Raw genomic sequence first — 13362 nt, 5'->3', positions numbered from 1 at the left:
TGACCGCTCCGCTACTCAGGTGACCGCTCCGCTACTATACCCAGATGACCGCTCCGCTACTATACCCAGATGACCGCTCCGCTACTATACCCAGGTGACCGCTCCGCTACTATACCCAGGTGACCGCTCCGCTACTCAGGTGACCGCTCCGCTACTATACCCAGATGACCGCTCCCCTACTATACCCGGATGACCGCTCCGCTACTATACCCAGGTGACCGCTCCGCTACTATACCCAGATGACCGCTCCGCTACTATACCCAGGTGACCGCTCCGCTACTATACCCAGGTGACCGCTCCGCTACTATACCCAGATGACCGCTCCGCTACTATACCCAGGTGACCGCTCCGCTACTATACCCAGGTGACCGCTCCGCTACTATACCCAGGTGACCGCTCCGCTACTATACCCAGATGACCGCTCCGCTACTATACCCAGGTGACCGCTCCGCTACTATACCCAGGTGACCGCTCCGCTACTATACCCAGTGACCGCTCCGCTACTCAGGTGACCGCTCCGCTACTATACCCAGATGACCGCTCCGCTACTATACCCAGGTGACCGCTCCGCTACTATACCCAGGTGACCGCTCCGCTACTATACCCAGGTGACCGCTCCGCTACTATACCCAGGTGACCGCTCCGCTACTATACCCAGATGACCGCTCCGCTACTATACCCAGGTGACCGCTCCGCTACTATACCCAGGTGACCGCTTCCGCTACTATACCCAGGTGACCGCTTCCGCTACTATACCCAGGTGACCGCTCCGCTACTATACCCAGATGACCGCTCCGCTACTATACCCAGATGACCGCTCCGCTACTATACCCAGATGACCGCTCCGCTACTATACCCAGATGACCGCTCCGCTACTCGGATGACCGCTCCGCTACTATACCCAGATGACCGCTCCGCTACTATACCCAGGTGACCGCTCCGCTACTCAGGTGACCGCTCCGCTACTATACCCAGATGACCGCTCCCCTACTATACCCAGATGACCGCTCCGCTACTATACCCAGGTGACCGCTCCGCTACTATACCCAGATGACCGCTCCGCTACTATACCCAGGTGACCGCTCCGCTACTATACCCAGGTGACCGCTCCGCTACTATACCCAGGTGACCGCTCCGCTACTATACCCAGATGACCGCTCCGCTACTATACCCAGGTGGCCGCTCCGCTACTATACCCAGGTGACCGCTCCGCTACTATACCCAGGTGACCGCTCCGCTACTATACCCAGATGACCGCTCCGCTACTATACCCAGGTGACCGCTCCGCTACTATACCCAGATGACCGCTCCGCTACTATACCCAGATGACCGCTCCGCTACTATACCCAGGTGACCGCTCCGCTACTCAGGTGACCGCTCCGCTACTATACCCAGATGACCGCTCTGCAACTATACCCAGGTGACCGCTTCCGCTACTATACCCAGGTGACCGCTCCGCTACTCAGATGACCGCTCCGCTACTATACCCAGATGACCGCTCCGCTACTCAGATGACCGCTCCGCTACTATACCCAGATGACCGCTCCGCTACCCAGGTGACTGCTCCGCTACTATACCCAGATGACCGCTCCGCTACTATACCCAGATGACCGCTCCGCTACTATACCCAGATGACCGCTCCGCTACTATACCCAGGTGACCGCTCCGCTACTCAGGTGACCCCTCCGCTACTATACCCAGATGACCGCTCCGCTACTATACCCAGATGACCGCTCCGCTACTATACCCAGATGACCGCTCCGCTACTATACCCAGGTGACCGCTCCGCTACTATACCCAGGTGACCGCTCCGCTACTATACCCAGGTGACCGCTCCGCTACTATACCCAGGTGACCGCTCCGCTACTATACCCAGATGACCGCTCCGCTACTATACCCAGGTGACCGCTCCGCTACTATACCCAGATGACCGCTCCGCTACTATACCCAGGTGACCGCTCCGCTACTCAGGTGACCGCTCCGCTACTATACCCAGATGACCGCTCCGCAACTATACCCGGGTGACCGCTCCACTGCTATACCCAGATGACCGCTCCGCTACCCAGATGACCGCTCCGCTACTATACCCAGATGACCGCTCCGCTACTATACCCAGGTGACCGCTCCGCTACTATACCCAGATGACCGCTCCGCTACTATACCCAGGTGACCGCTCCGCTACTATACCCAGATGACCGCTCCGCTACTATACTCAGGTGACCGCTCCGCTACTCAGGTGACCGCTCCGCTACTATACCCAGATGACCGCTCCGCTACTATACCCAGGTGACCGCTCCGCTACTATACCCAGGTGACCGCTCCGCTACTATACCCAGATGACCGCTCCGCTACTATACCCAGATGACCGCTCCGCTACTATACCCAGGTGACCGCTCCGCTACTATACCCAGGTGACCGCTCCGCTACTATACCCAGGTGACCGCTCCGCTACTATACCCAGATGACCGCTCCGCTACTATACCCAGGTGACCGCTCCGCTACTATACCCAGGTGACCGCTCCGCTACTATACCCAGTGACCGCTCCGCTACTATACCCAGATGACCGCTCCGCTACTATACCCAGATGACCGCTCCGCTACTATACCCAGATGACCGCTCCGCTACTATACCCAGATGACCGCTCCGCTACTATACCCAGATGACCGCTCCGCTACTATACCCAGGTGACCGCTCCGCTACTATACCCAGGTGACCGCTCCGCTACTCAGGTGACCGCTCCGCTACTATACCCAGATGACCGCTCCCCTACTATACCCAGATGACCGCCCCGCTACAATACCCGGGTGACCGCTCCGCTAATATACCCAGATGACCGCTCCGCTACTATACCCAGACCGCTCCGCTACTATACCCAGATGACCGCTCCGCTACTCAGATGACCGCTCCGCTACTATACCCAGGTGACCGCTCCGCTACTCAGGATGACCGCTCCGCTACTATACCCAGATGACCGCTCCGCTACTATACCCAGGTGACCGTTCCGCTACTCAGGTGACCGCTCCGCTACTATACCCAGGTGACCGCTCCCCTACTATACCCAGATGACCGCTCCGCTACAATACCCAGGTGACCGCTCCGCTACAATACCCAGGTGACCGCTCCGCTACTATAACCAGGTGACCGCTCCGCTACTATACCCAGGTGACCGCTCCGCAACTATACCCAGGTGACCGCTCCGCTACTATACCCAGGTGACCGCTCCGCTACTATACCCAGGTGACCGCTCCGCTACTATACCCAGGTGACCGCTCCGCTACTATACCCAGGTGACCGCTCCGCTACTATACCCAGGTGACCGCTCCGCTACTATACCCAGGTGACCGCTCCGCTACTATACCCAGATGACCGCTCCGCTACTATACCCAGATGACCGCTCCGCTACTATACCCAGGTGACCGCTCCGCTACTCAGGTGACCGCTCCGCTACTATACCCAGATGACCGCTCCGCTACTATACCCAGGTGACCGCTCCGCTACTATACCCAGGTGACCGCTCCGCTACTATACCCAGATGACCGCTCCGCTACTATACCCAGATGACTGCTCCGCTACTCAGATGACCGCTCCGCTACTATACCCAGATGACCGCTCCGCTACTCAGATGACCGCTCCGCTACTATACCCAGATGACCGCTCCGCTACCCAGGTGACTGCTCCGCTACTATACCCAGATGACCGCTCCGCTACTATACCCAGATGACCGCTCCGCTACTATACCCAGGTGGCCGCTCCGCTACTATACCCAGGTGACCGCTCCGCTACTATACCCAGGTGACCGTTCCGCTACTATACCCAGATGACCGCTCCGCTACTATACCCAGGTGACCGCTCCGCTACTATACCCAGATGACCGCTCCGCTACTATACCCAGGTGACCGCTCCGCTACTCAGGTGACCGCTCCGCTACTATACCCAGATGACCGCTCCGCTACTATACCCAGGTGACCGCTTCCGCTACTATACCCAGGTGACCGCTCCACTGCTATACCCAGATGACCGCTCCGCTACCCAGATGACCGCTCCGCTACTATACCCAGATGACCGCTCCGCTACTATACCCAGATGACCGCTCCGCTACTATACCCGGATGACCGCTCCGCTACTATACCCAGATGACCGCTCCGCTACTATACCCAGATGACCGCTCCGCTACTATACCCAGGTGACCGCTCCGCTACTCAGGTGACCGCTCCGCTACTATACCCAGATGACCGCTCCGCTACTATACCCAGATGACCGCTCCGCTACTATACCCAGATGACCGCTCCGCTACTATACCCAGATGACCGCTCCGCTACTCAGATGACCGCTCCGCTACTATACCCAGGTGACTGCTCCGCTACTCGGATGACCGCTCCGCTACTATACCCAGATGACCGCTCCGCTACTATACCCAGGTGACCGTTCCGCTACTCAGGTGACTGCTCCGCTACTATACCCAGGTGACCGCTCCCCTACTATACCCAGATGACCGCTCCGCTACAATACCCAGGTGACCGCTCCGCTACTATACCCAGATGACCGCTCCGCTACTATACCCAGGTGACCGCTCCGCTACTATACCCAGGTGACCGCTCCGCTACTATACCCAGGTGACCGCTCCGCTACTATACCCAGGTGACCGCTCCGCTACTATACCCAGATGACCGCTCCGCTACTATACCCAGGTGACCGCTCCGCTACTATACCCAGGTGACCGCTCCGCTACTATACCCAGGTGACCGCTCCGCTACTATACCCAGGTGACCGCTCCGCTACTATACCCAGATGACCGCTCCGCTACTATACCCAGATGACCGCTCCGCTACTATACCCAGGTGACCGCTCCGCTACTCAGGTGACCGCTCCGCTACTATACCCAGATGACCGCTCCGCTACTATACCCAGGTGACCGCTCCGCCACTATACCCAGGTGACCGCTCCGCTACTATACCCAGATGACCGCTCCGCTACTATACCCAGATGACCGCTCCGCTACTCAGATGACCGCTCCGCTACTATACCCAGATGACCGCTCCGCTACTCAGATGACCGCTCCGCTACTATACCCAGATGACCGCTCCGCTACCCAGGTGACTGCTCCGGTACTATACCCAGATGACCGCTCCGCTACTATACCCAGATGACCGCTCCGCTACTATACCCAGGTGACCGCTCCGCTACTATACCCAGGTGACCGCTCCGCTACTATACCCAGGTGACCGCTCCGCTACTATACCCAGGTGACCGCTCCGCTACTATACCCAGATGACCGCTCCGCTACTATACCCAGGTGACCGCTCCGCTACTATACCCAGATGACCGCTCCGCTACTATACCCAGGTGACCGCTCCGCTACTCAGGTGACCGCTCCGCTACTATACCCAGATGACCGCTCCGCTACTATACCCAGGTGACCGCTCCGCTACTATACCCAGGTGACCGCTCCACTGCTATACCCAGATGACTGCTCCGCTACCCAGATGACCGCTCCGCTACTATACCCAGATGACCGCTCCGCTACTATACCCAGATGACCGCTCCGCTACTATACCCGGATGACCGCTCCGCTACTATACCCAGATGACCGCTCCGCTACTATACCCAGATGACCGCTCCGCTACTATACCCAGGTGACCGCTCCGCTACTCAGGTGACCGCTCCGCTACTATACCCAGATGACCGCTCTGCAACTATACCCAGGTGGCCGCTTCCGCTACTATACCCAGGTGACCGCTTCCGCTACTATACCCAGATGACCGCTCCGCTACTATACCCAGATGACCGCTCCGCTACTATACCCAGGTGACCGCTTCCGCTACTATACCCAGGTGACCGCTCCGCTACTATACCCAGGTGACCGCTCCGCTACTATACCCAGATGACCGCTCCGCTACTATACCCATGTGACCGTTCCGCTACTCAGGTGACTGCTCTGCTACTATACCCAGGTGACCGCTCCCCTACTATACCCAGATGACCGCTCCGCTACAATACCCAGGTGACCGCTCCGCTACTATACCAGATGACCGCTCCGCTACTATACCCAGGTGACCGCTCCGCTACTATACCCAGGTGACCGCTCCGCTACTATACCCAGGTGACCGCTCCGCTACTATACCCAGATGACCGCTCCACTACTATACCCAGGTGGCCGCTCCGCTACTATACCCAGGTGACCGCTCCGCTACTATACCCAGGTGACCGTTCCGCTACTATACCCAGATGACCGCTCCGCTACTATACCCAGGTGACCGCTCCGCTACTATACCCAGATGACCGCTCCGCTACTATACCCAGATGACCGCTCCGCTACTATACCCAGGTGACCGCTCCGCTACTCAGGTGACCGCTCCGCTACTATACCCAGATGACCGCTCTGCAACTATACCCAGGTGACCGCTTCTGCCACTATACCCAGGTGACCGCTCCGCTACTATACCCAGATGACCGCTCCTCTACTATACCCAGATGACTGCTCCGCTACTCAGATGACCGCTCCGCTACTATACCCAGATGACTGCTCCGCTACTCAGATGACCGCTCCGCTACTATACCCAGATGACCGCTCCGCTACCCAGGTGACTGCTCCGTTACTATACCCAGATGACCACTCCCTACTATACCCAGATGACCGCTCCGCTACAATACCCAGGTGACCGCTCCGCTACATACCCAGATGACCGCTCTGCTTACTATCCCCAGGTGACCGCTCCGCTACTATACCAGAAGACCGCTCCGCTACTATTACCAGATGACCGCTCCGCTACTAGTACCCAGATGGACTGCTCCGCTACTCAGATGACCGCTCCGCTACTATACCCAGATGACTGCTCTGCTACTCAGATGACCGCTCCACTTACTATGCCCAGATGACCGCTCCGCTACCCAGGTGACTGCTCCGCTCTATTACCAGATGATCCGCTCCGCTACTTATACCCAGATGACCGCTCCCCTACTATACCCAGATGACCCCTCCGCTACTATACCCAGATGACCGCTCCGCTACTCAGATGACCGCTCCGCTACTATACCCAGATGACTGCTCTGCTACTCAGATGACCGCTCCACTACTATGCCCAGATGACCGCTCCGCTACCCAGGTGACCGCTCCGCTACTATACCCAGATGACCGCCTCCCCTACTATACCCAGAAATGACCGCTCCGTTACTCATACCCACGTGACGGCTCCGCTACTCAGGTGACCCGCTCCACTACTATACCCAGATGACCGCTCCGCAACTATACCCAGGTGACCGCTTCCGCTACTATACCCAGGTGACCGCTCCGCTATATTCCCAGATGACCCGCTCCGCTACTATACCCAGATGACCGTCCGCTACCTCCAGATGAACCGCTCCGCTACTATTCCCAGATGACGCTCCGCTACTATTCCCAGATGACCGCTCCGCTACTATACCCGGGTGTCCGCTCCGCTACTATACCCAGGTGACCGCTCCGCTACTATACCCAGGTGACCGCTCCGCTACCCAGGTGACCGCTCCGCTACTATACCCAGATGACCGCTCTGCTACTATACCCAGGTGACCGCTCCGCTACTATACCCAGGTGACCGCTCCGCTACTATACCCAGATGACCGCTCCGCTACTATACCCAGATGACTGCTCCGCTACTCAGATGACCGCTCCGCTACTATACCCAGATGACTGCTCTGCTACTCGGGTGACCGCTCCACTACTATGCCCGGATGACCGCTCCGCTACCCAGGTGACTGCTCCGCTACTATACCCAGATGACCGCTCCGCTACTATACCCAGATGACCGCTCCCCTACTATACCCAGATGACACCTCCGCTACTATACCCAGATGACCGCTCCGCTACTATACCCAGGTGACCGCTCCGCTACTCAGGTGACCCCTCCGCTACTATACCCAGATGACCGCTCCACTACTATACCCAGATGACCGCTCCGCTACTATACCCCCCCCAGAATGACCGCTCCCCTACTGTACCGAGATGACCGCTCCGCTACAATACCCAGGTGACCGCTCCGCTACTATACCCAGATGACCGCTCCGCTACTATCCCCAGGTGACCGCTCCGCTACTATACCCAGAAGACCGCTCCGCTACTATACCCAGATGACCGCTCCGCTACTATACCCAGATGACCGCACCGCTACTAACCCAGGTGGCCACTCCGCTACTATACCCAGGTGACCGCTCCGCTACTTTACCCAGGTGACCGTTCCGCTACTATACCCAGATGACCGCTCCGCTACTATACCCAGGTGAGCGCTCCGCTACTCAGGTGACCGCTTCGCTACTATACCCAGATGACCGCTCCGCAACTATACCCAGGTGACCGCTTCCACTGCTATACCCAGATGACCGCTCCGCAACTATACCCAGGTGACCGCTCCGCTACTATACCCAGGTGACCGCTTCCGCTACTATACCCAGGTGACCGCTCCGCTACTATACCCAGATGACTGCTCCGCTACTCAGATGACCGCTCCGCTACTATACCCAGATGACCGCTCTGCTACCAGGGTGACTGCTCCGCTACTATACCCAGATGACCACTCCCCTACTATACCCAGGTGACCGCTCCGCTACTATGCCCAGATGACCGCTCCCCTACTATACCCAGATGACCGCTCCGCTACTATACCCAGGTGACCGCTCCGCTACTCAGGTGACCGCTCCGCTACTATACCCAGATGACTGCTCCACTACTATACCCAGATGACCGCTCCGCAACTATACCCAGGTGACCGCTTCCGCTACTATACCCAGGTGACCGCTTCCGCTACTATACCCAGATGACCGCTCCGCTACTATACCCAGATGACCGCTCCGCGACTATACCCAGGTGACCGCTCCGCTACTATACCCAGGTGACCGCTCCGCTACTCTGGTGACCGCTCCGCTACTATACCCAGATGACTGCTCCGCTACTCAGATGACCGCTCCGCTACTATACCCAGATGACTGCTACTATACCCAGGTGACCGCTCCGCTACTATACCCAGGTGACCGCTCCGCTACTATACCCAGATGACCGCTCCCCTACTATACCCAGATGACCGCTCCGCTACTATACCCAGGTGACGGCTCCGCTACTCAGGTGACCGCTCCACTACTATACCCAGATGACCGCTCCGCAACTATACCCAGGTGACCGCTTCCGCTACTATACCCAGGTGACCGCTCCGCTACTATTCCCAGATGACCGCTCCGCTACTATACCCAGATGACCGCTCCGCTACTATTCCCAGATGACCGCTCCACTACTATTCCCGGATGACCGCTCCGCTACTATACCCTGGTGACCGCTCCGCTACTATACCCAGGTGACCGCTCCGCTACTATACCCAGGTGACCGCTCCGCTACTCAGGTGACCGCTCCGCTACTATAACCAGATGACCGCTCTGCAACTATACCCGGGTGACCGCTTCCGCTACTATACCCAGATGACCGCTCCGCTACTATACCCAGATGACTGCTCCGCTACTATACCCAGATGACTGCTCCGCTACTCAGATGACCGCTCCACTACTATGCCCAGATGACCGCTCCGCTACCCAGGTGACTGCTCCGCTCTATACCCGGGTGACCGCTCCGCTACTATACCCAGATGACCGCTCCCCTACTATACCCAGATGACCGCTCCGCTCCTATACCCGGGTGACCGCTCCGCTATTCAGGTGACCCCTCCGCTACTATACCCAGATGACCGCTCCACTACTATACCCAGATGACCGCTCCCCTGCTATACCCAGATGACCGCTCCCCTACTATAACGAGGTGACCGCTCCGCTACAATACCCAGGTGACCGCTCCGCTACTATCCCCAGGTGACCGCTCCGCTACTATACCCAGAAGACCGCTCCGATACTATAACCAGATGACCGCTCCGCTACTATACCCAGATGACCGCACCGCTACTATACCCAGGTTGCCACTCCGCTACTATACCCAGGTGACCGCTCCGCTACTATACCCAGGTGACCGCTCCGTTACTATACCCAGATGACCGCTCCGCTACTATACCCAGGTGAGCGCTCCGCTACTCAGGTGACCGCTCCGCTACTATACCCAGATGACCGCTCCGCAACTATACCCAGGTGACCGCTTCCACTGCTATACCCAGATGACCGCTCCGCAACTATACCCAGGTGACCGCTTCCGCTACTATACCCAGGTGACTGCTTCCGCTACTATACCCAGGTGACCGCTCCGCTACTATACCCAGATGACTGCTCCGCTACTCAGATGACCGCTCCGCTACTATACCCAGATGACCGCTCCGCTACCAGGGTGACTGCTCCGCTACTATACCCAGATGACCGCTCCGCTACCAGGGTGACTGCTCCGCTACTATACCCAGATGACCACTCCCCTACTATACCCAGGTGACCGCTCCGCTACTATACCCAGATGACCGCTCCCCTACTATACCCAGATGACCGCTCCGCTACTATACCCAGATGACCGCTCCGCTACTATACCCAGATGACCGCTCCGCTACTATACCCAGGTGACCGCTCCGCTACTCAGGTGACCACTCCGCTACTATACCCAGATGACCGCTCCACTACTATACCCAGATGACCGCTCCGCAACTATACCCAGGTGACCGCTTCCGCTACTATACCCAGGTGACCGCTTCCGCTACTATACCCAGGTGACCGCTTCCGCTACTATACCCAGGTGACCGCTCCGCTACTATACTCAGATGACCGCTCCGCTACTATACCCAGATGACCGCTCCGCTACTATACCCAGATGACCGCTCCGCTACCAGGGTGGCTGCTCCGCTACTATACCCAGATGACCACTCCCCTACTATACCCAGGTGACCGCTCCGCTACTATACCCAGATTACCGCTCCCCTACTATACCCAGATGACCGCTCCGCTACTATACCCAGATGACCGCTCCGCTACTATACCCAGGTGACCACTCCGCTACTCAGGTGACCGCTCCGCTACTATACCCAGATGAACGCTCCACTACTATACCCAGATGACCGCTCCGCAACTATACCCAGGTGACCGCTTCCGCTACTATACCCAGGTGACCGCTCCGCTACTATACCCAGGTGACCGCTCCGCCACTATACCCAGGTGACCGCTCCGCCACTATACCCAGGTGACTGCTCCGCTACTATTCCCAGATGACCGCTCCGCTGCTATACCCAGATGACCGCTCCGCTACCCAGATGACCGCTCCGCTACTATACCCAGATGACCGCTCCCCTGCTATACCCAGATGACACCTCCGCTACTATACCCAGATGACCGCTCCGCTACTATACCCAGGTGACCGCTCCATTACTCAGGTGACCCCTCCGCTACTATACCCAGATGACCGCTCCACTACTATACCCGGATGACCGCTCCCCTACTATACCGAGATGACCGCTCCGCTACAATACCCAGGTGACCGCTCCGCTACTATACCCAGATGACCGCTCCGCTACTATCCCCAGGTGACCGCTCCGCTACTATACCCAGAAGACCGCTCCCCTACTATACCGAGATGACCGCTCCGCTACAATACCCAGGTGACCGCTCCGCTACTATACCCAGGTGACCGCTCAGCTACTATACCCAGGTGACCGCTCCGCTACTATACCCAGGTGACCGCTCCGCTGCTATACCCAGATGACCGCTCCGCTACTATACCCAGGTGGCCACTCCGCTACTATACCCAGGTGACCGCTCCGCTACTATACCCAGGTGACCGTTCCGCTACTATACCCAGATGACCGCTCCGCTACTATACCCAGGTGACCGCTCCGCTACTATACCCAGATGACCGCTCCGCTACCAGTGTGACTGCTCCGCTACTATACCCAGGTGACCGCTCCGCTCCTATACCCAGGTGACCGCTCCGCTATTCAGGTGACCCCTCCGCTACTATACCCAGATGACCGCTCCACTACTATACCCAGATGACCGCTCTCCTGCTATACCCGGATGACCGCTCCCCTACTATACCGAGATGACCGCTCCGCTACAATACCCAGGTGACCGCTCCGCTACTATCCCCAGGTGACCGCTCCGCTACTATACCCAGAAGACCGCTCCGATACTATACCCAGATGACCGCTCCGCTACTATACCCAGATGACCGCACCGCTACTATACCCAGGTGGCCACTCCGCTACTATACCCAGGTGACCGCTCCGCTACTATACCCAGGTGACCGTTCCGTTACTATACCCAGATGACCGCTCCGCTACTATACCCAGGTGAGCGCTCCGCTACTATACCCAGGTGACCGCTCCGCTACTATACCCAGATGACCGCTCCACTACTATACCCAGGTGGCCGCTCCGCTACTATACCCAGGTGACCGCTCCGCTTACTATACCAGGTGACCGTTCCGCTACTATACCCAGATGACCGCTCCGCTACTATACCCAGGTGACCGCTCCGCTACTATACCCAGATGACCGTTCCGCTACTATACCCAGATGACCGCTCCGCTACTATACCCAGGTGACCGCTCCGCTACTCAGGTGACCGCTCCGCTACTATACCCAGATGACCGCTCTGCAACTATACCCAGGTGACCGCTTCTGCCACTATACCCAGGTGACCGCTCCGCTACTATACCCAGATGACCGCTCCTCTACTATACCCAGATGACTGCTCCGCTACTCAGATGACCGCTCCGCTACTATACCCAGATGACTGCTCCGCTACTCAGATGACCGCTCCGCTACTATACCCAGATGACCGCTCCGCTACCCAGGTGACTGCTCCGTTACTATACCCAGAAGACCACTCCCCTACTATACCGAGATGACCGCTCCGCTACAATACCCAGGTGACCGCTCCGCTACTATACCCAGATGACCGCTCTGCTACTATCCCCAGGTGACCGCTCCGCTACTATACCCAGAAGACCGCTCCGCTACTATACCCAGATGACCGCTCCGCTACTATACCCAGATGACTGCTCCGCTACTCAGATGACCGCTCCGCTACTATACCCAGATGACTGCTCTGCTACTCAGATGACCGCTCCACTACTATGCCCAGATGACCGCTCCGCTACCCAGGTGACTGCTCCGCTCTATACCCAGATGACCGCTCCGCTACTATACCCAGATGACCGCTCCCCTACTATACCCAGATGACACCTCCGCTACTATACCCAGATGACTGCTCCGCTACTCAGATGACCGCTCCGCTACTATACCCAGATGACTGCTCTGCTACTCAGATGACCGCTCCACTACTATGCCCAGATGACCGCTCCGCTACCCAGGTGACTGCTCCGCTACTATACCCAGATGACCGCTCCCCTACTATACCCAGATGACCGCTCCGCTACTATACCCACGTGACGGCTCCGCTACTCAGGTGACCGCTCCACT

The sequence above is a fragment of the Oncorhynchus kisutch genome, linkage group LG15, assembly GCF_002021735.2.
Source record: "Oncorhynchus kisutch isolate 150728-3 linkage group LG15, Okis_V2, whole genome shotgun sequence".
Taxonomy (NCBI): Eukaryota; Metazoa; Chordata; class Actinopteri; order Salmoniformes; family Salmonidae; genus Oncorhynchus; species Oncorhynchus kisutch.
This window is presented reverse-complemented; position numbering follows the sequence as displayed.